Below are 17,823 nucleotides of genomic sequence, written 5' to 3'. Positions count from 1 at the left end.
CTCTTCCCAAGAGAAATCTATAGACACATCCTTGAAGGTCACTGACTCCTGAAACTAAAAATTCCTCCTCAATAAGCGATTATGCCAACAAAACCTGCTGAGGGAAGCGAAAAGCCCAGCAGCACCGAAAGGACAGGGCACAACGATCTGTGTGAGAAAACATGCTGCCCTCCAAATGGAAGAAAATGTCTGCAATGAATCATGAAATAACCAGAAACATAATATAAGAAGTGTTTTGGGAGGTAAGGACAGGAAAAGTAGGTATAAGTGAGAAAAAGGGAAAGGCACGAAAGGCTGCTCTAGATTCCCGTGGGAGAGGAGGGAGTGGTGTTGCGATAACCTCCTATTCACCCCACTGGTGAAGGAGGGAATCCCTGCCCTAAATGGTACATGATGACCAAACACAGGACACTTGACACGGAACAGATGAGGTCAATAGCAATTTATCAGCCACGTACAGTCACAGTCCACCCCTCGTTCTTTTTGTTTCTTTCCTTTCTCTTTCTTATTTTTTTGAGACTGAGTCTTCTCTGTCACCCAGGCTGGATGGAGTGCAGTGGCACATTCTCGGCTCACTGTAACCTCCCCTTCCTGGTTTCAAGAAATTCTTCTGCCTCAGCCTCTTGAGTAGCTGGGATTACAGGCGCCCACCACACCTGGCTAATTTTTGTATTTTTGGTAGAGATGGAGTTTCGCCATGTTGGCCAGGCTGGTCTCAAACTCCTGACCTCAAGTGATCTGCCCTCCTCTGCCTCCCAAAGAGCTGGGATTACAGGAGTGAGCCACTGTGTCTGGCCAGATAAATTACTTAAAACTTTTTGTAAAGAAGATGAGAGACTATGGAAATAAGAATAGGTAATAGAAATAAAGCAATAGAAAAGGTTTTCATCATTTAAGGACAGAGAGCATTCTAATACGTAAATAAGGAAAAGGGAGAAAGTACAACTGACCCTTGAATACATGGGGGTTAGGGACACCAACCTCCCTCACAGTCTAAAATCCACGTATAACTTTTGACTCCCCCATAACTTAACTCCTAATAGCCTGCTGTTGATTGGAAGCCTTACTAATAACGTAACAGTTATTTCACGTATACTCATTAAATAGAAATGGATCATCACAAAGGTCTTTCTCTTCACATACAGAGGGCAGAGGAGGAGGAAGGAGAGGAGAGGTTGGTCTTGCTGTCTCAGGTAGCAAAGGTACAGCAGGTGGCAGGAGAAGCAGGCACACTCAGTATAACTTTTATTGGAAAAAATCCACATCAACGTGGGCTTATGTAGTTCAAACTTGTGTTATTTAAGGGTCAACTGTAGTGGAGAGAGGAGGACTGAATAAGAGAGAGAGAGGGCAAATCGATTTCCAAGAAATTTGTGTACTTCATATCCAAGACTAGGAACTCCAGAAAAAGTGTCAACACTCAGGCATAGAGTTCATTGTCCTTCCTTCCTTCCTCCCTCCCTCCCTCCCTTCCTTTCTTATTATTTTCTCCCTAATTTTTATTTAATCAATATTTCAAAGTCACAAAAATATATAAAAAATCACTGACAAGTATTTTCAGGAAAAGTGCAGAATTTTCATTTTATCCACAGAGTAAGGGAACTAAGAAAATCATCAGATGTTCAACAAATGTAAAGAAAGGAGAATGAAGGAAATAAGACTACATATTAAGCATAAATAACCAGAAAAATACTTAATACACATATAGTGACAAACATCAATGGTTCACTTTCCCTATTAAAAGGCAAAAACTTGGCAGATGAAGAGGAGGCGGTGGCAGTGGTGGAAAAGGCCGCAGCGGCAGGGGTAAGGAGCCTGGAAACCCCAGTGGGAATGGTAGGTGGTTTGGACCCACCAGGCTGCTGTTGTTTCCAGAAAGGGTTTGACTGGAGGAACCTCTGGAGCAGCTGTTGGCTGGCTCCTCTGACTGATGGCATGTTGAGGTACATGGGCCAGTGGAAGCGAGGGTATCCGATCCAGAGGGGGCCACTGTAGAGGCCAGGCCACCAGCACCATGGGCCAGTGTGTAACCAAGCTTAAGAATCCCTCATCCACCCTGGGCAGCAAGAATGCAGACCATGACCCCAGCAACGAGTCACACGGTAGGTGGGTGCAGGCCACTGTGAGGAGCAAGTACCACTCTGTGGCAAGCCAAGTGGAGACAGCCTTGTCAACAGGACCAAGAAGGCCGAGGCTGCCACTGAGGCCTGCCAGCCGCTGACGTCCCGGGAGTCCTCGGGAGATGCTGGGAGGGAGTCCAAGTGCAATGTTGAGGAGTCTTCCTTGCAGGGGTTGGAAGAACTGTTCAGGTGCTACAAGGATGAGCGGGAAGATGCAATTTTGGAGGAAGGCATGGAGCGCTTTTGCAATGACCTATGTGTCAACCCCACAGATTTCGAGTGCTGCTCTTGGCTTGGAAGTTCCAGGCTGCAACCATGTGCAAATTCACCAGAAAGGAGTTTTTTGATAGCTGCAAAGCATTAAGTGCAGACAGCAGTGACAGAATCTGTGCACGGTTCCCTAGCCTCTTAACAGAAGCCAAACTAGAGGATAAAGTCAAGGATCTCTACCAGTTTACATTTCAGTTTGGCCTGGACTCTGAAGAAGGGCAGTGGTCACTGCATCGGCAAATAACCATTGTCCTGTGGAAACTAGTCTCTACCCAGAACAATTCTCTGGTATTGGACCAATGGCTAAACATCCTAACAGAGAACCCCTTGAGGATCAAGGCCATCTCCCGGGACAGTTGGAACATGTTCCTTAACTTCACTCAGGTGATTGGCCCTGACCTCAGCAACAACCACAGTGAAGATGAGGCCTGGTCAAGTCTCTTTGACACCTTTGTGGAGTGGCAAATGGAGCAAAGGAAAAGAGAAGAGGAAGGGAGAAGTGCACTCAGCTCAGGGCCCAAGGCCTTGCATCCTGAGGAGCAGACTTAGTGGCTCTGTCCCAGGCACAGCAGCAAGGATCTGCCCACTGCCCTGCGGCTGAGGAATTGAACCTTTTGGGAAACTACTGAAGATCTGGATATTTTCTACTTTCCACCTCTGTTAGAGTGATCAGACTCAACCCCAGGCCGTGGGAGCTACGAAGTCCGGCGAAGTCAAAGGAATGAGAAAAGACAAGAGTGAAAGTGGGACCAGGGGGCCAACACTAGTACGGAGGCTGTAAAGGCCCCGAGCTCTGGAAGCCGGCACTATTCACTGGAGATCAAACAAGCAGGTGGTGAGGATGTAGGGGTTGGAAGAAAGTCGTTTATCAAGCACATGATCTTTGAAGCATATGGAACATGTTCTGCTACTTGAGCTAATGGGAAACATGTTCTTCTACTTTAAGATACAATCTATCTATGAGCCTGGGAGTGCTAGAAGCAAGAAGCCAGCAAGTCTAGACACATTCCAGAGGCCACAAGGGGTTTTACGCCAAGCCCTGGATTCCATCCAAGCCACGAGGGGTTTTATGCCCTGGGCTTAGATTATGGTGCTGCAGTGCAGCCTTCCACCCTTTAGCACAGAGCTTGGTGTTCCAAAGGCCACAAGGGGTTTTAGACCCTGGACCCAGGACATGTTCCAAGACTTTTACACTGTGTCAGACATGCAAGCCCTGCTTCAGCGTTTTTTCCTAATAGTCAGCTTTTCTCCCAAAACACCTTTCTCTGCCTTGTATCTGAAAGGGCTCTAAAATGCTGTATCATGTTTTAGGCACTTCCTTCATTTTTTGGTTATTTTGATTATTTCTTTTTTGGGGGGAATCTCCCAAAGTATTTGAACCTGCCTACATGTTATCTTTTTTTGAAGCCTTCAGATAGAATAACCCTGCCATTTCTTGCACAAATTAGATTTTTTTTTTTGGTAGGGGAGGGCATACAGCAGGGAGAGGGGATGGAACCGTTAGGGTGAATTAACATTATAAAATGATACAGTGCCAGATATCAGTTTTGCATATTGTTTTTCAGGGCAGGTCTGTACTGTGTGTAGTGCTATTTACATGGTTGAAATTAGGTTGTAACAAAAAAAATTTTTTTTTTTTTTGAGATAAGAGTCTTGCTCTGTTGCCCAGGCTGGAGTGCAGTGGCGTGATCTTGGCTCACTGCAAGCTCTGCCTCCCGGGTTCATGCCATTCTTCTGCCTCAGCCTCCCGAGTAGCTGGGACTACAGGCGCCCGCCACCACGCCTAGGTAATTTTTTGTATTTTTAGTAGAGATGGGGTTTCACCGTGTTAGTCATGATGGTCTCAATCTCCTGATCTCTTGATCCACCCACCTCAGCCTCCCAAAGTGCTGGGATTACAGGCGTGAGCCACCGCCCCCAGCCAATAATAATTATTTTTAAATATCTACACAGATTTGAATAGGAGTGTTAACTGTTAGTCACATTGCATTAATTTCCAGGTGATTTAGAGCTCTTGGAGAGCCAAGGCCAGCCACGAGCATTTGTAGTCTGGTGATAACCCCCTTTTAAGCTAATTTATGCAGAACTCTGATTTCCCTCACTTCTTGCTCATTCCTTCTTTGACCAATTGCATTTCATGTTGACTTTATCCATCAACATGCTGCACCTGTCAGTCAAGGGAGCATTTTTTTAAGAACACATACTGAGAACCACTCAAGCATTGAATGCAGAGAAAGCAGTGCTACCTCAGTTTTGCTGGAAGTAGACTTCTTTGATAGTTTTCTTTCTTTGATGAAGTTTCTGTATTTTCATGTTGTAAGTGGAAATACTTTTTTTTGTTTATTTCATTTGCCTTGGAGCCAAAGTTTCTGTTCCTGGTGGTCGGGAACTGTGGTATGGAGCTCTGCTTGAATTTATTTATTTTTTTCTTTGAATATCATCAGCTTACTTGTCTGGCAAGGACAGAAGCCTGGGGTTGGCCTGAACTCTGCCAAACATGTATCAAAGTATATTTAAGAGTTAAATTTGTGCGCTTTCCCTTCTTGCTGTACCCATGTTGTCACTTAACCCCCAGGAGTTACTGATTGTCTCTTTGTTAAAGTCAGGCTCATTTGGGGTAATGTGATGACTGTTTAGGTTTACATGACCCTCATCTCCTTCCCCTACCCCCAAATATGTATATATATGTATATACATATATAAAATATGTATATGTTTTAACTGTATAAAATACATATGTACACATATATGTATCTATATTCCTTTGTTTTTTTGCCTGCTTATACTGGCCATAAAAGAGGGAGCTGCCTTCAATGTATAAAATATAAGAAGAGTGCCAGGGAACGCCATAATGGAGGCTTTTGGATGTGAATTTGGACCACTTTCACTAAAGAGAACATGAGCTTGCTCAGCCCTTTCCTCACAAGATGGCCCAGTTCCCCAGACTTCTCCACACGCTCGCTCCATAAGGCCAGCTTTGGCCAGACTGCCCCAGGGGCTTGAGGAGCTGACTCTGGTCCTACCTGGTTTCAGTTAGAGGGTCCTCCTGTTATTTTTCCATTTAAAAAGTATGTCCTCAGAAAACTTTACTGGAAGGATGAGTGGCAGGAACTTGTATAGTTCAGCTGCCAACACTTTGGAACAGATTAAAAAGGGAATCTTTTAAATAAAAACTTAAAAAAAAAAAGACAGAAACTCAGCTGGGCATGGTGGCTCATGCCTGTAATCCCAGCACTTGGGAGGCTGAGGTGGGCAGATTGCTTGAGGTCGGGAGTTCAAGACCAGCATGGCCAACATGATGAAACCCCGTCTCTACTAAAAATACAAAAAAATTAGGCAGACATGGTGGCACGCACCTGTAGTCCCCAGCTACTTGGGAGGCTGAGACTGGAAAATCGCTTGAACCTGGGAGGCAGAGGTTGCAGTGAGCTGAGATTGCACCACTGCACTCCAGCCTAGGCGACAGAGCAAGACTGTGTCTCAAAAAAAAAAAAAAAAAAAAACAAAGACAAAAACTCTCAAATTGATTTAAAATCCAGCTGTATGGTACCTACAAAAGATATATGTAAAACAGAAACCAAAAATCTTAAAATTTCAAAAGAGGGCAGAGACAGGATATGGCAGACAAATGCAAATATAAATAAAGCAGCGAGAATAACATATCAGATAAGGGAGAATATACGTGAAAACAAGAATAAGCCTCTTTTTGGTGAAAGAAGGCATCAAATCAGAAATACAAGATTCCCCTTCCAAAAATACTCCACTTTTTTTCTATAAATCACCTTGTTAGCTGAATACAGTAGGCAAAATAAAAGTCCAAATCCAGGTTGTTATGTGCAGATCTTCCTTGCTTCCCTAAACTCTCACCACCTTAAGTGCTGGCTCTGTGCCCAGCATGCAGAGCTTCTACTGTGAAATGCACTGCAGATCCCTGTACCAGCTGTGGGCTAGTAAAGTGCTGATTTAGGTAACAACAAAAGGCACCTTGAAAGGTGAACATGGGCAGATGTGGTGGCTCACATCTGTAATACCAGCACTTTGGGAGGCCAAGGCAGGTGGTGGATGGCTTGAGTTCAGGAGTTCGAGACCAGCCTGGGTAACATGACAAAACCCTGTCTCTATAAAAAAGAGAAAAATTAGCTGGGCGTGGCAGCGTGCACCTGTGGTCCCAGCTATTTGAGAGGCTGAGGTGGGAACATGACTTGAGCTCAGGAGGCGGAGATTGCAGTGGGCTGAGATCACACCACTGTAGTCCAGTCTAGGCAATAGAGCCAGGCCTTGTCTCCAAAAAAAAAAAAAAAAAAAAGTGAACATGAAACTTAGTAGTGTCATACATTTGTCATCAATCCCTTAAGATGTTTTGTTCCTTTCCTCTTTTCTAGTTAGTATGAGTCATTTTCCCCCTAGCACTACATTCAGTACAGGATAACTCATGGTGTTTAAGGAGCTTCATAGGTTTATCTTACTCATACAGAGGTTTTCTTAAACCTAAAGACAAAGGCCTTTTGATATTGTTATTGTTTGAAAAAACTGCATATCAAATAGAGTAAGGACATTATAAATGATGAAAGTATAATTTATAAAGAAAATATGATAGTGATGAAGTTTTAGGCACCAAAATGTTTTAGGCAGCAAAATGTCTTCAGATACAATACTTAGCAATCCAAATTTTTTTCTTTACAAAATCACAATCATATTTAAACCCCAATTACAACAGCAACAAAAAATGAAACACCTAAGAATACATTTAAGAGAAATATGCAAGACCTTCATGATCGGTCTGTAGAGTGAACAAAGGCCATAATGAAAGATCTGAATAGAATAAAGTATCATCTTTTTTTTTTAAACTTAATATGAAGAATAAACATCGTAAAGATGGCAGTCTTCCTCAGATTGACTTACATACTTTGAAATTCAAATCAGAACTGCCTAATTTTACTTTTTTACTCTTACTGTTGGAACTTGATAATAAAATTTTACTAGAAGGATAAATATTATGAGAACAGTAACGAAACTTTTGAAAAGAAAAATGAGGCGAGTTGCTTTACAAAATAACAATGGGCCAGGCGCGGTGGCTCACGCCTGTAATCCCAACACTTTGGGAGGCTGAGGCAGGCACATCACGAGGTCAGGAGTTCGAGACCAGCCTGGCCAGCATGGTGAAACCCCCATCTCTACTAAAATACAAAAACTTAGCCAGTCGTGGTGGCGCATGCCTATAGTCCCAGCTACTCAGGAGGCTGAGGCAAGAGAATTCCTTGAACCCGGCAGGCGGAGGTTGCAGTGAGCCAAGATTGCTCCATTGCACTCCAGCCTGGTGACAGCTCAAAAAAAAAAAAAAAAGAATTCTGAGACAACAAATAAAATAGTGTGGTATTACAACAGAAATAGAATGGAATAGAATCCAGAAAAACAAACTTACATATATAAATTTTTAAAATAAACTCATATATAAGTAAACTATATATAATATAAACTCTCATATAAATTTCGTATGTATGTGACAATTTGCCATATTTTAAAGGTTCCATTTCAAGTCCATGGAGAGTGAGCAGATTATTTCAGTAGATAACATCAGCTCCAGTGCCATCTCCTGAGAGGGGCCACTCCTCTGCTGAGCTAAAATAGCCGCGAGTGACACTCTACCATGTTGTCCTGCTGTCCTCATCACAGCACCTAACACTATCCTCAACAATATTTCCTCTTTATTGTCTGCATCCCCTATGGAAAATAAGAGCTCAGAGAAGAAGACTTTGCCTCTCTCATTCACTGCAATATTCCCAGTATCCAAAACACAGCGCACCACATGGCAGAGTGGCGCTAAATATGTTTAACGAGTGGATGGATGGATGAAATGCTTCACCACATCATGTTAAATGAAGTTAGATCCCTACTTCACATCACAGACAATACATTCCAGATAGCTCAAGGATGTAAATTTAAAATTATAAAACTGATAGGAAACACTGAAAAATATTTATATTACCTTGGGGTACAAAAATCTTTTCTTTCTTTCTTTTTTTTTTTGAGACGGAGTCTCACTCTATTGCCAGGCTGGAGTGCAGTGGCACAATCTTGGCTCACGACAACTTCCACCTCCTGGGTTCAACTGATTCTCCTGCCTCAGCCTCCCGAGTAGCTGGGACTACAAGCACGTGCCACCACGCCCAGCTAATTTTGTATTTTGTATTTTATTTTGTAATTTTGTATTTTTAGTAGAGATGGGGTTTCACCATGTTGGCCAGGATGGTCTCGATCTCAACTCTTGACCTCGTGATTCACCCACCTTGGCCTCCCAGAGTGTTGGGATTACAGGCGTGAGCCACCGTGCCCGGCTCCTTTTCATAGCATGATCCCAAAGCCAAACAAAGAGAAAGGAAATCTAACTGCATAAAACTTCAAAACTTATTGTAACAAAAGATATTATAAACAAATTTAAAAGAAAAATGATGGAGAATATGGGCAACATATAGCAAAGGAATACTATCCACTTTATAGAAAAGACCTCTTTTACATGTAAATAACCCATATTAAAAATGGGCAAAGGGTGTAGAGAGATATTTTAAAAGGCTGGAAGAATGTACATCATAGTTGTTTCTGAGGATTGGAAACCTGGAATTCTCTCTCATAGCCTTTAAATTTTTAAAAAGGGATAGTAGATATGATTAGTCCATGTGCCCAATATTTATATTCAAAAAAAGATTAAATTTAAAGGCAAATAAAAGTAATACCTGGACAATTCACACTCACATCACTGGCCAATATGGGAAAGATGAAACTATGGAGAAAGATGAAAAAAGGAAAACGACTCTAATGTTGCACTGATGTGTCCCAAATCTATTACTGAACTTCATAATTGCATTTCATTTACCGGTTATAAACACATCTACACTTTTTTACACTTTACACTTTATTTCTCAACATCTGAGTTACTCATTTCTCATTATCTGCTGTACAGTTCCAAGTGATTGATCAGTAATTCAGAGAAACAGCAACAAAAGTGAAGAAATGCCTGTCATCAGCTGCTATCAAGTGTCTAGACTAATGTCCCTTAAGGCAGACTGGTTAACTATGATATACCCACATAATCAAAGAAAGAAGCCTCCGATGTACTGATATGGACAGGTCTCCAAGATATATTGTGAAATGCAAAATAGCTAAAAATAGAACAGGTGGCCAGGCGCAGTGGCTCACGCCTGTAATCCCAGCACTTTGGGAGGCCGAGGCGGGCAGATCACGACGTCAGGAGATTGAGACCATCCTGGCTAACACAGTGAAACCCCGTCTCTACTAAAATACAAAAAATTAGCCGGGCGTGGTGGCAGGCGCCTGTAGTCCCAGCTACTTGGAGGCTGAGGCAGGAGAATGGCGTGAACCTGGGAGGCGGAGCGAGACTCCATCTCAAAAAAAAAGAACAGGTGCAGACTCCTGAGTAAATATTATCTGTTACCAACTGGATTAAAAATTGGGGAAAATACATATATTCATGGGCTTTTGTAGTCATCTCTGGAAGGCCACCTAAGAAATGAGAATCACTACCTTTTTATGGGGAGAGATAATAGGGAGCTTGGAGACAAGACTTATTTTAAGTGAATGCTTATTTTTGAATTCTGAACACTGTGACTATATCAGCCATTCAAATTTTAATCACAATCTGAATCAGATTAACAGCAAACATCAAACAAACCCACATTGAGGAGCATTCTATGAAATAATTGACCTGTACTCTTCAAAAGTATCCAAGTCATTGAAGATCAATCCTGAACTATTCTAGATGAAAGGAGACCAAGGAGATACGACAGCTAAATACAATGTGTCGTCTGGATTGGATTCTGCACCAGATAAAGGACACTTGTAGGACAGGTGGCAAAATCCAAATAAGGTTTGTAGATTGGCTAACAGTATTGTATTGATGTAAGTTTTCTCATTTTGATAACTATTTTTATCATGTATGATAACAGAAAGCACACACAGACACTTAGTGAAATGGGCATGTCTGTAATTTATTCTCCAATGGTTCAGAAATATATTACATAAACGTGTGTGTATACAGGAAGAGAAAAATGGCAAAATGTTAATTCAGATGAAGACTATCCAGAAATTGTTTTATTTTTGCAGCATTTGTTGTTGTTGTTGTTTTAGATGGAGTCTCACTCTGTCTCCCAGGCTAGAGTGCAGTGCAGTGATCTCAGCTCACTGCGACTTCTGCCTCCTGGGTTCCAATGATTCTCCCACCTCAGCCTCCTGAATAGCTGGGATTATAGGTGTGTGCCACCACACCTGGCTCATTTTTTTTTTTGTTTTCAGTAGAGACAGGGTTTCACCATGTTGGCCAGGTTGGTCTCGAACTCCTGACCTCAAATGATTGACCTGCCACGGCCTCCCCAAGTGCTGGGATTACAGGTGTGAGCCACCGTGCCTGGCCTTGCAGCAGTTTTTAAAGCCTGAAATTATTTCATAATAAAAGTTAAAACACACACACACACACACACACAAACACACAAGATACCATTTTCCACCCTTGAAAATAACTAAAATTTAAAAAGCTTATAATACCTAATGTTATGAGCTGTGTCCCCCAAAAAAGATATGTTGAAGTCCCAACTTCTAGTACCTTGCAATATGACCTTATCTGAAAATAGTGTTGTCTCAAATTTAACTATTAAGATGAGGTCATAATAGAGTAGGGTGGGCCCCTATCCTTGTAAGAAAAATGGCTATTTGAAGACATCAACCCATAAGGATAACATCAGGTGACAAAGGAGATAGGGATTAGAGTGATGCAGCCATGCACCAAGGAACACCAAAGAGTTCCAGCAAACCACCAGAAGCTAGAAGCTAGGAAGAGGCAAGGAAGGATCCCCCACAAGTTTCAGAGAGCACGGCCCTGGAAATGCCTTTATTTCTGACTTCTGGCCTCCAAAACTGTGAGACAATAAATTTCTATTGTTTCGAGCAACTCAATTTGTGGCACTTTATTAGAGCAGCTCTTGGAAACAGACAGACCAAGTATGGAAGAGCATGTGGAGCAACTGGAATTCTCAAATACTGCAGGAGGAAATGTACAACGGTACCTATACGTTGGAAAACAGTTTAGCTGTTCGTTACCAAGTCAAATGTACACTTCACCTAGCAATTTCACTCCTAGGTATTTACCCAAGAGAAATGAAAGTATATATCCACAAACAGACTCATACATGAATGTTCAGAGCAGTTTTATTCCTAACAGCTAAAAACAGGAAACAAGTTGAACATGTCTGTCACAAGTGAATGAACAAAAGGTGGTATATTCAACTGTGTGCTACTTAAGACATAAAAAGGAATAAACTATCACTACACACAATATCATGGATAGATCTGAAAAACACTACGCTGAGCAAAAAATGCCAGGCACAAAAGCATATACACTGTTTGATTTCATTTACATGAAGTTCTAGAAAGGGCAAGACTATACAGACAGAACTCAAACCAGTGACTTCCTGGGGTGGGAGACGTGGACTAGAAGTGGCATGAGGACATTGTCTGGGGGTGATGCAAACATTCTGTACCTTGACTGGGGGTGGCTATGTTGGTGCATAAATTTGTCAAAACTCAATGCTTAAAATGGGTTATTTTATTAAACTGTGCCTCAGAAAAGCTGATTTAAAATTAACACTATTTTGACTACACGAATTAAAAGTAGGTTACTGACAACCAAACCACAACTGTCATCAACCAAAATCTTCTGAATGCTTCCCCTTTCAACCTTTCCCTCTTCCAGAAACTCCCTTTCTCCAATACCCCCATTTTAAAAGTTATTTTGCCTTTTATAACTGAGTGTGATAATACTGAAGAAAGTAGTAAAAATGGAAATCACAACAGTTTATACTTGCCTCCATGAAGCTTTCTTTAAACTGGTCTCTAATAAATAAACAAGTGATCCTAATAAATCAACGACCCCTAATATATAATTTTATGAAAAGAGAAAATGCCGTTAAGTCTTCAATATTCCAGACAACAAGGCTAAGTTAGTTTAACCTTTAAAAGAAAGAAGTTAGGGTCAAGTCTTCTGATGCCTTATTTTCTTTTTCAGACAAGCCTAGAATCCTCACCTACTATCCCAGCTCCATGCTTCCCTCCATCTCGTGGACACTACTTTTTCCTAGAAAAGCTTTGATCGTGCCAACTCCCTTATCAAAATTCCTCAGACTGACCTCCAACCCCATGGCCACCACCCTGCCAAACACACACACTCCTCCTTCCTGACACTTGGTCCTAAAATTTTAATCCGATTTCTTCTCCTCCAGCCAAGCATATCTCACTATCAGTCACTGTTCCCTTCATTCCACCTCGAGAAGTCTACACACCAGGCTCCTGGCTGGGATGATACTAAGAATGCCTACAACTTGCTGAATAACTTCAACACTCCAGGAACCATGCCAGGCATTTTTTACTTTCATTATTTTATTTGAATGTTCAACAGACCTATGAAGTAGCTATTATTATTAAATGAAATGAGCCATGTGAAATTCTTAACAATTGCATCTATATGGCAGACACTTAGTTAACGCTGTAATTCCTATTACCACCATGAGGAAATAATGTTTCAGGAAAGTCAAGCCTCTTGCCAAGACACTGTAGCTATGAAATGGTAGAGTTGGGATTTAAACTCTGGACACACCGACTCCATGACAGCAAATCCTCTCCAGTTATCCCTTCCCAGTCCCTGAGATGGGCGAACACTACCTACTTCTCCTGGTCACCACCGTGATCCTCCCCTTCACTCAAGCTTGGAATACTGATCATGTGGGTCCCTAATGACACTTGTTCTTATTACCATATTCAGGTGCAATTATGACTGTATCCCATGCAGATGTGCCCTCTTTTATGATCCCTGAGAGCCCATAAGCCCTAAGCACCACGACCAGCTTGCATGTAATTTTTTTCCCTTTCTGACCCTTGAACAGCACCAAAAGCACAGCAGGCCAGGGTATTCAGCTGAATAAGTGGCAGCTGGGAACAGAGGTCAGGAACACAGAGGGGCTTTGTGAAAATATCCAGCATTCTGCCACTTCAATAATCCTGTCCTCAGCAGTGAGGCCCACATGCAGTACAGGAGTAAGGGGGAGGTTTGAGAGAGAAAAATGAGCTCACCCCAGCTCCCAATGGCAGAAGCCAAGCAGCCATTGCCTTTTCCTTCCTTCCTGTGTTTCTTCCTTGGGGAGGGACAAAACCAGAGGAGGTAGAGCTGAGGGAAGGGAAAGAAGCCATGAGAAACAAGACTCCTCCAACAGCAACAACAAAAATACCTATTAATAAACTAAATAAGATCTGAATAGTAGCTACATAAAGAAAATGATTTTCATGTATTAAGTTCGCTTCATTATGCCGATTTAGCTATATAAAGATGAACAACAGAAGAGACATGACATGTTCTTACACAAGATGTCTCAATATACAGGATGTCATTTCTTTAATTCATAAACTTAACACATTCCCAACCAAGTTATGCCTAAGTAACAATATTTTAAAGTTAATATGGGCCAAGCGCGGTGGCTCACACCTGTAATCCCAGCACTTTGGGAGGCCAAGGTGGGTGGATCACTAGAGGCCAGGAGTTCGAGACCAGCCTGGCCAACATGGTGAAACCCTGTCTCTACTAAAAATACAAAAATTAGGGAGTGGTGGTGGGCGCCTGTAATCCCAACTACTCAGGAGGCTGAGGCAGGAGAATCACTTGAACTGGGGAGGTGGAGGTTGCAGTGTTGAGATCACACCACTGCACTCCAGCCTGGGTGAGAGAGCAAGACTCCATCTCAAAAAAAAAAAAAAAAAAAGGTTCATTAATTATGGAAAAAATATTTAAGTTGTGCATTACAATAGCTAAGTTTTTTTTAAAAAAAGAATACTGATGAGAGACAACTTGCCCGCCAGTACTCATAAAGCTACAAGAATTGCAACACAGTATTACTGACTTATTCACCAGATATACTGTCGACCACCAACTGCATACCAGGCACCATTGCATGGGGTAGGGGTGGATACAGCTGTCAATAAAACAGATAAACTCTGCCATCATGGATGTTATAGCCAAACAGGGAAAAGGATCAATGGAACAAATTAAAATTCTACCAACCTAAATGGTTCAAATACACATGTATGTATATATATGTGTGCATGTGTGTGTATATATTCCATTCAAGATATGAAATAAGTGACATTTCATATCACCAAAGAAAAAAATTACTAAGTAACTTGTAACAAAGGCTTACCATTTGGAAAAAAATATAAATGTACACAAAACATGAAAGTACTAAGAGAAACTACAAACATTTTTGTGATCTCGTGGGACAGACAGCTTCTCTGCCAATGATGTCAAACACCCAACAGTGAAGAAAAGGTTTTCATGTCTGACCATACGAACCTGTGACATTTCTGCATAGTCAGGAAAGAAGCTTATTTATGTATCAGACACAAAATTAAAATACAAAATGCAAACTGCATGAAAATATTCATTAGTGTTCAAAATGTAAATGTAAACAATCCTATCTTTTGCACCTCTCAGAAGTTCAAGAGAATGCTAACATTCACAGTTGGTGTGGGTAAATCTGGCACTCTTGCACTGCAAGTGTTTATATAAACTGGAACTTTTCTGGAGGGAATAAGACAGAAGTATCAAAATCCTTACTGCACCCTTGACCTAGAAATTTCACTTTAAGAGATTTATCGAATAAGACAAAATGCAAGGATGTATGTAGCCAGATGGCCTATATTGATTATAATATTCGAAAAAAAAGAAACAAAACCCTAACACAAAAACCTAAGGAGAGGATTAACTACGACACATCCATACTTTCCCTCACACTCATTAAAATGACGACGTATTTAAAATCTGGTATAAACAGATGGCGTCAACATCTTAAAATGCTTTTTTTTCAGGCGTATTCTCTACCTTCATTGGGTGTTTAGGCCAGTAAAAAACTATGAGGCTTAAGATTTGTGCACTTCAAACCCCTTACCAAACGCATCTCATGACTCAATTTTAAAAGATAGATGGTGAAAAGTTACTAATATTCATATTTGTTTAAAACAAAGTGCCGAGTGTTTCTATGCTTATACACATATTCACGCTGCCATGTAGACTGGGATATATTTTGAATGATTGTTTTAATCTGAATTTTCTAGTTGTGCTACAGTGAAATGACTTAAGGAAAAAAAAAAAAAGATTCCCTGAGGTAGAAACCTGCACCAGGTTGGTCTCCCAATTCTTATGGAGAGATGGGAGGTGAACCCACGCCAGCGCCCTCCGAATGAGATCCAGAGGGCGGGTCCCGAGACACGGTTTACGCAAAGGGCAGATTGCTGCGCAGGGAGACCTGGCCTCTCGCTCAGAATCCCCAGGATGTCCGCGGGGCAGGTTCGCTCCACGTTCGCAGCATCTGCCCTGTCCCAGGAGAAAACCGCGCACGGCTGGGGAAAGCCAAGCAGGAACTCGGCTCTGAGCGACTCCTGGAACCTTGGGCCCCTCCCTGACCCGTGCTCCCGGTGTGGCCCTTTTCGAGCCCCATCCCCGCTGCTCCCGGGATGTGATTCCACCTCGGCGCCTGCCCAGGACCGCGCTGGAGATCAGCTGCCCGCGTGCTCCTGCCGCCAGCTCCTGCGGAAGAAGGAGCGCACCTGGAATTGGAGGCCGCGCCCCCGGCCCATCTGTGGCGGGCCCGCCCCTCAGCCCTCAAGAAGCAGGGGTCTCGCCCCGCAGTCCGGAGTTCCTCCTGCGGGGGCCTACGAGGAGGCTGGCAAGCACCCCCGCCACCGGCCCGGCACTCACCCTCTCCCAGCAGGAGCGGGAGCAGCGGCGACCGACGCAGCCCCGCCCGGCGCTTACGGCCCGGAGCGCCGGACTACATTTCCCACAAGGCAGCGGGGCTGCAGCGCGGCCAGGCCGTCGGAGTGCGCAGGCACGGGGGCCCAGAGGGCAAGGCTGTGCCAGTGGCCAGGAGCGGTGGCCCACTGTGTGGCCGCTGCAGGTCATCGGTGTGTCCAGGCGGGACGCGGGGTTCCCAGACGGCCCCTTACCCCGCCTAAAGAACTCTGGCCAGGTATGGTGGCTCACGCCTGTAATCCCAGCACTTTGGTAGGTGGTGGATCACCTGAGGTCAGGAATTCCAGACCAGCCTGACCAACATGGAGAAACCTTGTTTTTACTAAATATGCTTAAAACAAAACAAAAAAAGGCCAGGCATGGTGACGCATGCCTGTAATCCCAGCTACTTGGGAGACTGAGGCAGAACTGCCTGAACCCGGGAGATGGAGGTTGTGCTGAGCTGAGATTGTGCATTGCACTCCAGCCTGGGCAACAAGAGTGAAACTCTGTCTCAAAACAGACAAGCAAGCAAAAAATTAGCCGGGCACGGTGATGTGCGCCTGTAATCCCAGCTACTCTGGAGGCTGAGGCAGGAGAATCGCTTGAACCCGGAAGGCAGAAGTTGCATTGAGCTGAGATGGTGCCATTACACTCTAGTCTGGGCAACAGAGCAAGACTCCGTCTCCAAGAAAAAAAAAAAAAAAAAAAACAGAAAGAAAAGAAAACTCTCTCAGGAGTCTGTTGGCATCCACCCCATGGGGAGGGGAGGCGGCCTTGGCTAAGCCTCACTGTCCTCTGAAAGGATGGAACCCAGAGGTCCTCCTCACCAAGGAATAATGAAGAGATGAGGCTGCACAGTGCCCCACGTGTTGTGGGCCTCTCAGGAGTCACTACCACACCCCGTCCCCCAGCTCACTCACTGTCAGGCACTGCTCGGAGTGTTTCAGAATTATCAATGAACAGAATGTAGACAAAATCTCCATCAGTTAAATGTGTGGCCTATGTTTGGGTAATTTCAAATGGATTTGCTACTTTGGAACTTGGAGAAGTGCAGATCAATGTAGTAGCTTATATGGTAACACTTAGTTTTCTAAAGGTAGCTGCTGATTTCCTCTGCTTCTTTCACTGTAACAAAGACACTCTTCTTACCCAAACTTTAGGCCTCTAAGCCCCTCTTTTTAAACCAGGCCTTGTCCTGAGCCCGCAAGTCCCTAGAATCCTGCTAGAGATCCAATCCTCAGTAGTTAGTCAAATTTCTCATCTGCCACCTTGAAGTCTTAAGTCCTTGACCTGCCTTTAGTGACAATCCCCATACTCCTGATGTCTGCTTTTGGATATTTTCCACCCACTGACCCCTCACTGCTTGTACGCTTTATAAATCCCAGGCTGGCTTTGCTGTATTCAGAGTTGAGCTCAGCTTTACTGAAGCTGCTTTCCTCCACTGCAATACTTAATAAAATCTGTTTTTACTGTCTTTAATACTTTTTCTTTCACAACTGTCTGAACTATTTCAAAATACTGAAAATACGAAAACTTAACTATTCATATAGTCAACCTAAGGTAACCCAGATAGCCCCAAACATTATTAAC

The 17,823-nt window shown here is 43.0% G+C and overlaps 1 pseudogene; it reads left to right on the top strand.

The window, feature by feature from the left end:
- The first annotated feature begins 1,530 nt into the window (after positions 1-1,530).
- On the top strand, positions 1,531-3,305 carry LOC108539404 (DCN1-like protein 3 pseudogene; annotated as a pseudogene).
- Positions 3,306-17,823: the final 14,518 nt, after the last annotated feature.

This window comes from Rhinopithecus bieti, unplaced genomic scaffold (genome assembly GCF_001698545.2).
Source record: "Rhinopithecus bieti isolate Rb0 unplaced genomic scaffold, ASM169854v2 scaffold_1557, whole genome shotgun sequence".
Lineage (NCBI taxonomy): Eukaryota > Metazoa > Chordata > Mammalia > Primates > Cercopithecidae > Rhinopithecus > Rhinopithecus bieti.
The sequence above is the reverse complement of the archived record's forward strand: the minus strand, read 5'-3'. Positions and strand labels throughout refer to the sequence as shown.